The 10,353-nt window shown below is 34.2% G+C and overlaps 1 pseudogene; it reads left to right on the top strand.

Moving 5' to 3' along the window:
• The first annotated feature begins 285 nt into the window (after positions 1-285).
• On the top strand, positions 286-1,885 carry LOC107159969 (annotated as a pseudogene).
• Positions 1,886-10,353: the final 8,468 nt, after the last annotated feature.

Raw genomic sequence — 10,353 nt, 5'->3', positions numbered from 1 at the left:
GCAATCAATAAACGTAATTCACCACATCATTTGACTTAAAGACAAGAATTACATGAGTATCTCAATAGATGTGGAAAAAGTATTTGACAAAAGTCAGCATATATTAATTCTCAAAGCACTAGAAAGGGCTGCAGTTGCAGCTCAGTGGTGTAGCACTTGCCTCGCACGTGAGAGGTACTGGGTTTGATCCTCAGCACCACATAAAAATAAATAAACATTAAAAACACTAAAAAACTAGGTATAATAGGAACATACCCCAACATTTAAAATCTATATACACTGGTGGAAGCGATAGCTGAGTGGCGGCGGCTGCTGATTGTGTTGTAAGGGGACGGAGTGGGGGAAGACGTTTGCTCTCCTGGAACAACCTATCTCTTTCCTTTCCTTCAATTAGCTGTGGCCTGGAGAGTCAGGGTGGTGGCTGCAGCAGCTGCAGTGACATGTCCAGCATGAATCCTGAATATGATTATTTATTCAAGTTACTTCTGATTGGCCATTCTGGGGTTGGAAAGTCTTGCCTTCTTCTTAGGTTTGCAGATGACACATATACAGAAAGCTACATCAGCACAATTGGTGTGGATTTCAAAATAAGAACTATAGAATCAGATGGGAAAACAATCAAGCTTCAAATACGGAACACAGCAGGCCAAGAAAGATTTCAAAAAATCACCTCCAGTTATTACAGAGGAACCCATGGCATTATAGTTGTGTATGATGTGACAGATCAGGAGTCCTTCAATAATGTTAAACAGTGGCTGCAGGAAATAGATCATTATGCCAGTGAAAATGTCAACAAGTTGTTGGTAGGGAACAAATGTGATCTGACCACAAAGAAAGTAGAAAGACTACACAACAGCAAAGGAATTTGCTGATTCCCTTGGAATCTAATTTTTGGAAACCAGTGCTAAGAACACAACGAATGTAGAACAGTCTTTCATGATGATGGAAGCTGATATTAAAAAGCCATTTGGCAACAGCTGGTGGTGCAGAGAAGTCTAATGTTAAAATTCAGAGCACTCTAGTCAAGCAGTCAGGTGGAGGTTGCTGCTAAAATTTGCCTCCGTCCTTTTCTCACAGCAATGCATTTGCAATCTGAACCCAAGTGAAAAAACAAAATTGCCTGAATTGTACTGTATGTAGCTGCACACACAGATTCTTACTGTCTCCACAAAGGTCAGAGATTGTAAATGGTCAATACTGATTTTTTTTAAAATTCCCTTGACTCAAGACAGCTAACTTCATTTTTAGAACTGTTTTAAACCTTTGTGTGCTGGTTTATAAAACAATGTGTGTAATCCCTGTTGCTTTCCTGATACCAGACTGTTTCCCGTGGTTGGTTAGAATATATTTTGTTTTGATGTTTATATTGGCATGTTTAGATGTCAGGTTTAGTCTTCTGAAGATGAAGTTCAGCCATTTTGTATCAAACAGCACAACCAGTGTCTGTCACTTTCAGTGCATAAAGTTTAGTGAGATGTTCTGTGTAAGATCTGATTTGCTAGTTCTTCCTTGTAGAGTTATAAATGGAAAGATTACACTATATGATTAATAATTTCTTCATACTCTGCATATAATTTGTGGCTGAAGAATATTATAATTTGTTGCACACTATATAACAAAACAATTGAAGATATATTTAATAAATATTGTACTTATTGGAAGTAATATCAAACTGTATGGTGATAAGTATTGTTTTAATTCTTATGGTTAAAGGCAAATAAAGCCTTGCATTATACTGAAAACAGCCATTTTTGTGTGCAACTAGGGCATTGTAGACCTACCTGTAGTACAGCATCCAGTTTTTGCTTTCTAGATAATAGACCTGATAAATGACCTAGGGCAGCTTCTGTGCTGTGTAGGGATTTAATCAATTTTAGTGATTCAAGAAGCTCAAATTGTATGGAAAACAAGTTTAGAATGCATGCTGTCTAGCCCATCATCTCTGATCCTTCTCTCAAACCATTTGAAATGGCTCCACTGATCAAGAGTTTGTTAATTCATCTGTGGTAACAGTGAAGAGCGGCAACCCTTCCTAATCGGCAAATGATCAGATAATGTGTGCTGAAGTTTCTTCCATGCTCTGAGTCAGATGTCAACTATTTTGTCCTTCACAATTGTATAACTCACGTTGGAGAGTTCAAGCATTAAAGGAGAAAGAAGGCAACTTGAGTGCCCTAATTTTAGAAATTATATCTATCCCTAAAAATTACTGAAAATATGAATGCTGGGTGAGAATTATAAATGAGAAAAATATATTTATTTCAGTGAAATTTTGCATGTGTGAAAATTTTGTTAAATAGGACCTTCAAGATTCTAGGGTTTGTTTTTATTTTATTGTGGAAAACAAATCTTTTGCTGATATTACCATTTTAAGGTGACAGAAGTCAAGGATTGTTTTTTTTAGGTTGAAACAGTAGCCAAAACATTCTTCACACAGGGGCTTGGGATGTGGCTGTTGGCAACACATTTTATTGTGGGGTGTTTAATGAGAAAACTTAAGTTAAAAACAAGCCAAAAATTATAGGTTTTTTTATTTTTCACTAAACAGGCAATTGAAATACATGGTACAAAAATATGTGGTAAGATTATTGTAAAAATAAAATGGACAGAATAAATATTCAATTTAATTTTCCATCTATGAGAATTTCACAATAAAATCATAGTTTACTTTGTATTATATAAAAAATCTATATACACTAAACCCTAGGCAATATCATTCTAAATGAAGAAAAAATAAAAGCATTCACTCTACAAACTGGGACAAGACAGAAGTCTTTAATCCCAATCAGAGCAATCAGAAAAAGAAAGAAATTAAAGGGATTGGAATAGAAAAAGAAGAGCTCAAATTATCCCTATTTGATGACTACATGATTCTATAATTAGAACACCCCCAAAAAACTTTACCATAAATATTTTAATACTAATGAATTAATCCACAAAGTAGCAGGGTATGAACTCAACACTCATAAATCAATTGCATTTCTATACACCAATGACATATCAGCTGAAAGAGAAATCAAAAAACTATTGCATACACAATAGCCTAAAAGACAAAAACAACAACAACAACAACAAAAACCACAAAACACTTGTGAAACAATAACAGAGGAGGTAAAAGACCTCTATAATGAAAACTACAGAACACTAAATAAAGAAATTGAAGGCCTCAGAAAATGGAAAGATTTCCCATGTTCTTGGATAGGAAGAAGTATTATTGTCAAAATGGCCATAATACCAAAAGTGCTACACAGATTTCATATAATTCTTATTAAAATTCCAATGATGTTCCTCATAGAAATAGAAAAGGAAGTAATGAAATTCATTTGGAAAATTAAGAGGCCTAGAATAGCTAAAGCAAACATTTTGAGAATAGTGATGCAGGAGGCATAACAATACCAGAAGACCTTAAATTATACTACAGAGCTATAGTAACAAAAGTGGCATGGTAATGGCACCAAAACAGACATGAAGACCAAAATGGTACAGAATAGAAGACACAGAATTTACTCACATAAATAACGGTTATCTCATAATAGACAAAGGCACCATAAACCTACATTGGAGAAAAGATAATTTTCTTTAGCAAATGATGCTGGGAAAACTAGAAATTCATATGTAATAGAATGAAATTGAACTTTTATCTCTTACTCTGCACAAAACTCAACCAAAAGTGGATCAAGATCCTAGGCATTAGACCAGATACCCTCTAATTACTAGAAGAAAATATAGGTCCGACTCTCAGTCATGTGGGGTTAGGAATTGACTTCCTCACTATGACTTCTAAAGTGAATGAAGTAAAATAAAAAATCAATAAATGGGATCGTATGAAATTAAAATGCTTTACAGCAAAGGAAATAATCAATAGCATGAACAGAGAGCCTACAGAATGGGAGAAAATCTTTACCACCTGCACCTCAGGTAGTGGATTAATCTCCAGGATATACAAAGAACTCAAAAAACTTAACACCAAAGAAACAAATAACTCAATCCATAAGTGGGAAAAGGAATTAAAGAAGAACTTCACAGAAGAAGAAATAAGAATGGTTAAAAAATATATGAAAAAAATGTTCAACATGTCTAGCAAGTAGAAATATGAAAATTAAAACTACACTAAGGTTCCATCTCACTCCAGTCAGAATGGCAATTATCAAGAATACAAGTAACAATAAATGTTGGTGAGGATGTGAGGAGAAAGGTACACTCATACATTGCTGGTAAGACTGAAAACTGGTGCGACCACTCTGGAATGTAGTATGGAGATTGCTTAGAAAACTTGGAATGGAACCACTATTTGATTCAGTTATCCCACTTCCTAGTATACACAAAAAGGACTTAAAATCAGCATACTACAGAGACACAGTTATATCAATATTTATAGCAGCTCAATTCACAACAACTAAGCTATGGAACCAGCCTAGGTGCCCTTCAACAAATGAATGGATAAAGAAAATGTGGTACATATACACAATAGAATATTACTAAGCCATAATGAATAATGGAATTATGGCATTTGCTGGTAAATTGATGGAACTGGAGAATATCATGTTAATGAAATAAACTGGTCTGAAAAAACCAAAGGCCAAATAATATCTCTGATATGTGGATGCTAACCCATCAAAAGAGAAGGTGGCAATGGGAAGAAAAGATTTCCATTGAATTAGAAAAAGGGAAATGAAAAGAACAATGGGGGAGGGAAATAGGAAGAAAAGTAGAATTAATCAGACATAGCTTTCCTATCTTTGTGTTTGAATACATGGCCAGGGTAACTGTGTACCATGTATATCCACAAGAATAGAATATTAATTAGAATGAGTTATTCTTCCTGTATGTGTACTATACCAAAAAACATTTTACTAGACAAAGGCACCAAAAGCATACATTGGAGAAAAGATAGCCTATTCAACAAATGGTGCTGGCAAAACTGGAAATCCATATGTAGCAAAATGAAATTAAACCTCTTTTATCTCTCACCCTGCACAAAAATCAACTCAAAGTGGATCAAAGACTTAGGCACTAGAACAGAGACCCTGTGCCTAATAGAAGTTCTTCTCTGCTGCTATTGGGGGCATCTCCACAGAGCAGTGAAGCCTCAGACCCTCTCCCAATATGCTCAACTAGGGATAAGACAACAGCTGGGATCATTCACCACCTCTTTCAGTTATAGTGCCTTCCAAGAGATGAGCAGAAATGGGTTAAAGCCAGAGCCAGGCATAACAACACCTACAACACTTCCTACTATGGCCACCTCCACTCCACACATTGTCTGATCACTCACTCTTGACAAAAAATAGGCCCAAATCTTCACTATGTTGGCCTAGGGTCTGACTTCCTTAACAAGACTCCAAAAAGCACAAGAAGTAAAATCGAGAATCAATAAATCAAATGGGTTTAAATTAAAAAGCTCATTCTCAGCAAAGAAAACATCAAATAATGTGAGGAGAGAGCCTACAGATTGGGAGAAAATCTTTGTTTTAAATTTTTTTTTAGTTGTACATGGACATAATATCTTTATTTTGTTTATTTATTTTTATGTGGTTCTGAGGATCGAACCCAGTGCCTCACATGTATGAAGCAAGCACTCTGCCACTGAGCCACAACCCCAGCCTGGGAGAAAATATTTACCACATGCACCTCTGATAAATCATTAATCTCTAGGATATATAAAGAACTCAAAAAACTTAACACCAAAAAACCAAAGAACCCAATCAATAAATGGGCTAAGGAACTGAACAGACGCTTCACAGAAGAAAAAAATACAATCAATCAACAAATATATGAAAAAAAATGTTCAACATTTCTAGCAATTAGAGAAATGCAAATCAAAATTACACTAATATTTTGTCTCACTCCAGTCAGAATGGCAATTATCAAGAATACAGGCAACAAAAAATGTTGGCGAGAATGTGGAGGAAAAGGTATACTCATACATTGCTGGTGGGACTGCAAATTGGTGCAACCACTATGGAAAGCAGCATGGAGATTCCTAAGAAAACTTGGAATGGAACTATCATTTGACCCAGCTATCCCACTCCTTGGTTTATACCCAAAGGAATTAAAATCATCATACTACAGGGATGTAGCCACATCAATGTTTATAGCAGCTCAATTCACAATACCTAAACTATGGAACCAACCTAGATGTCCTTCAATACATGAATGGATAAAGAAAATGTGCTATATATATACTCAATGGAATATTACTCAGCTTTAAAGAAGAATAAAATTATGGCATTTGCCAGTAAATGGATGGAGTTGGAGAATATCATGCTATGTGAAATAAGCCAATCCCAAAAAACCAAAGGCAGAATGTTTTCTCTAATATGCAGATGCTAATTCACAATAAGGTGGGGGGGCACTAGAGAAGAACAGCGTTACCTTAGATTAGAGGGAAGTGAAGAAAGGGAAGGGGAGGGGTTGTGGGGATAGGAAGGATGGTAGAATGAAACAGACATTATTACTTTATGTATATATGTGACTGCATGGCCAATATGATTCTATAACATGTACACTCAGAAAAATGAGAAATTATTTCCCATCTATGTATGATATATCAAAGTGTATAAATGCCATCTACTGTCATGTATAACTAATTAAGACAAATAAATAAATGTAAAAAAAGACTGGGTATAAACACAACAGAGGGGGTGCTGTGGTTCCTGCTACCACTCCTATCCACGAACTACCGGGGCTCATATCACTGTCTGGCTAGAAGAAAAAAAAAAGGTTCAGTCCCCTCATCATTGCTGCTATAGACAAAGTCAGAAACTAACAAGTCAAGCTTTATAATGTTTTGAACAACTAATAATAATAAAAAAAGAAACTAACAAGTAATGGGCAATATCAACAATGCTTGAGGAAACTTCCATCACCTGATAGGAGATATCACTCCTGTTATAGGAGTAGCCACAGCTGTGTTCCCCACAGTATCTGTGTATAATGGCAACTGAAACTGCTAGTATGACCTTAGAGATTGTGGGCCTCTCACACTTTTACATAGTTTGCACTGTGCCTAAACTAAATAATCACAGCGAAGAATAATAAAGGGAGACTACATTATGGTGCCCAGCTATAAATAAAGCCAGAATTTCATAACAAGCCAATACACTTAAGAGATATCATCTGATAAAGTCACTAAGACAGCCATCCTGTATAAATGTTAGTGATATCCAATGAACTATATGCATAAATTTCAAACTAGGAATACAAAAAATATGAGTAAGACCAAGATAGTATAGCACATCTAAAAGATCATTAACTCTTATTCCAAGGAAATAAAAAAAATGAAATGCCTGAGAAAGAATTCAAAAGAGTAATTAAAAAATTCAAGGTGATCCAAGAGAATACATATAAACATTAAATAAAATTAGGGAGATAATATGGGCATGAATCAGAAGTTTAGCAAAGAGATATAAATTTAAAAAAATCACCAAACAGTATTCTTGGAAATAAAGAGTGCAATAAGTCAAATAAAAAATTAAAAGCCTCAAAGCAGACTAGATCAGCAGAAAAAAGAATATTGAAAATTAAAGACAGGCTTTTTGAAATTTCCCATTCAGAGAGAAGGAAAATAAAAGAGAAAGAAAGAATAAAGAGATGATTAAGTATCTGCATCATTGAAATATCTGAAAGCAAGGAGATAGTTTCAGGGTATACAAATATATTGAATGATATAATTGCAGAATTACTGTCTTAATCTTGGAAGTGACAGGAAGCTTATAAAACCCCAAATAAATAAGACCAGAAAAGATTGTCATCACTACATATCATAGTCAAATTGTCAAATGTACAGGACTAAGAATTTAAAAATCTGCAAAAGAAAAATGATGGATAGAAAGGGCAGCAGAATAGAACAGACATTATGATTGCTGTATGTATATAGGTGACTCTATGACCAGTGTGATTCTGCAATCTGTACAATTAGAAAAATGAGAAATTATACCCCAATGATTCAAATGTATGAATTGCCAAGATCATTGTAATGTCATGTGTAGCTAATAAAAAAATAAAATTAAATTTAAAAAAGAAAAAAAAAATGATGTCCCATTTGAGGGCAACCCTGGCCAGGAGTACATTGAATGACATATTCTAAATCCTAGAAGAAAATAATTGCTAACCAAGATTACTATACCTAGCAAGAATATTCATCAGAAAAGAATCAGAAACACTTTCCAAGGCCAGCAAAAACTGTGGGAACTCATGACCACCAGACCAGCCATACAAAAGATGTTTAAGGAGTTTCTACATCCAGAAGTGAAAAATAATTACTATTGTGATAGCATGTAAAAGCATAATTCTCACTGGCAGAGCAGATACATCAAAGAGAGAAAAGAATTAAACATTACAAATAAGATAAACAGTCAAACCATAAAGATAAAGATGAATAAGAGAGGAAGAAAAGAACAAGAATTTCAGAAAAATGAGAAAAAAAAAAAACCAGAAAAAAGTCCATACATTTCAGTAATAATCTTAAATAGAAAAGGACTAGATTCTACAATTAAAAGATTCACACTGGCTGAAGAGATTAAAAATAACACAGAACAAACAAACAAACAACAATAATGACAACAAACCAAAACCCAACAATATGGTTCTTAGAAGATATTCATCTAACCAATAGGCACACACACAGTCTGAAAGGGAAGGATGGAAAGTGATATTCTATGCAAATGGAATTCTAAAGTTATCAGGGATAGCTGTACTTAAATATGCAAATTTAAATGTCAAGAGAAAACCTGTAAGAAGAGGCAAACAATGTCACTATATGATGATGATGAAAAGATCAATAAGATACAATAATCATAAATTTATGTGCATCTAATAGCATAGCATTTTTTTTATCAAGATTTCAAAGATTTAATACCAAAAGATGTAAAATATGCCATTGATAATTTGTGTGAATTATATTTTAAAATGCCAATATATTTTTTTAAAATGATATTTTAACTTTAATTTTTGTTTTCTGGTGAACAAGGCACGTAGCCTGTGATTTTTTAAAAATTTTTTTTATTAGTTGCTCAAAACATTACAATGATCTTGACATATCATACATTTGATTCAAATGGGGTATGAATTCTTATTTTTCCACGTGTACAGATTGCATATAATGGAAATAATGTAGGATATGATGATTATGAGGGAGGAGGAGCAAAGATAGAGGTAAAAAGTTAAAGAAAGTGTGGAAGTGATGGGCTGGGGATGTGGCTCAAGCGGTAGGGCGCTCGCCTGGCATGCGCGGGGCACTGGATTAGATCCTCAGCACCACATAAAAAATAAAATAAAGATGTTGTGTCCACCGAAAACTGAAACATAAATATTAAAAAATTTTCTCTCTCTCTCCCCCCCCCCTCTTTAAAAAAAAAGAAAGTGTGAAAGAGAATACAATATAGTTTGGCTGTTCATGGAGGAAAAGAGAGAAATGGAGTCAAGGGAAACTGATAAGTGAGAGAAAAAATAATAAAAATAAAAACAAAATAGAAAAATAGAAAAATTTTTGAAAATTAAAGATAAAAGAAAAAAAATACAGAAAAGAAATAAAAGTTTACAATAACAAAATTGATATGTACTGATCAAACATCTTAGTCTTTGAAATATTGATCCATGAAAAATAACTGCCTTCAAATAAAATGGCATAAATAAGAAAAAAATAAGGATATATGTATGTTCATAAGTATCCAGTTAAAGATAGATTGCTTTGAGAGGACCAGAAGAAGAGATGGGGCAGTAGAAAAGAGTTTGTTCATTCAAGTGATGAGTAGGGTATATGCAGAGGTTACATAGGATGTGTTTTTAAGAGAGTAAAACAGGAAACAAAACCCCCCTAAAAATTAATTAAAAAAATAGAATTAAAAGAGTTAAAGGAAGGGTGAGAAAGAGACCAGTAGAGTTTGAGTGTTGGCAAGAAAAAAGAGAGGAGTACCAAACGGAAACAGAATTGTCAAATAGTCAATAGAAAGTCAATCCAAAATTTACTAGTCAAAGACCTACCCTTGAAATATACAGCATGAAAGAAATGCTAAAAGCTAAAAAAACAACAGAAACAAACATGTATATGTAAAAGTGCATAAATGTCTATTATTGGTCAATCACTGCACTTTCAAAAACGAATCAAAACATAACAAAAAGAAAATAGCAAAATAGTTAATTAAAGTTTTCTTTGCCTGCTATCTGTGCCAAACTGCCTTTCCATTTCTCTGATTCCCTTCTCATGGTATGGTGTGAGAAGCCGTGGAAGATAATGGCAGCTTGCCTTCCTGAATATTGTTGTCTTTGGGATCTGTGCTATGAGTTGATGCTCATGAAGCTTCCAAGCTCTGGGGGCAAAGAGAGAGAGAGAGAGAGAGAGAGAGAGAGAGA

The sequence above is a fragment of the Marmota marmota genome, unplaced genomic scaffold (genome assembly GCF_001458135.2).
Source record: "Marmota marmota marmota unplaced genomic scaffold, marMar, whole genome shotgun sequence".
NCBI lineage: Eukaryota > Metazoa > Chordata > Mammalia > Rodentia > Sciuridae > Marmota > Marmota marmota.
The sequence above is the reverse complement of the archived record's forward strand: the minus strand, read 5'-3'. Positions and strand labels throughout refer to the sequence as shown.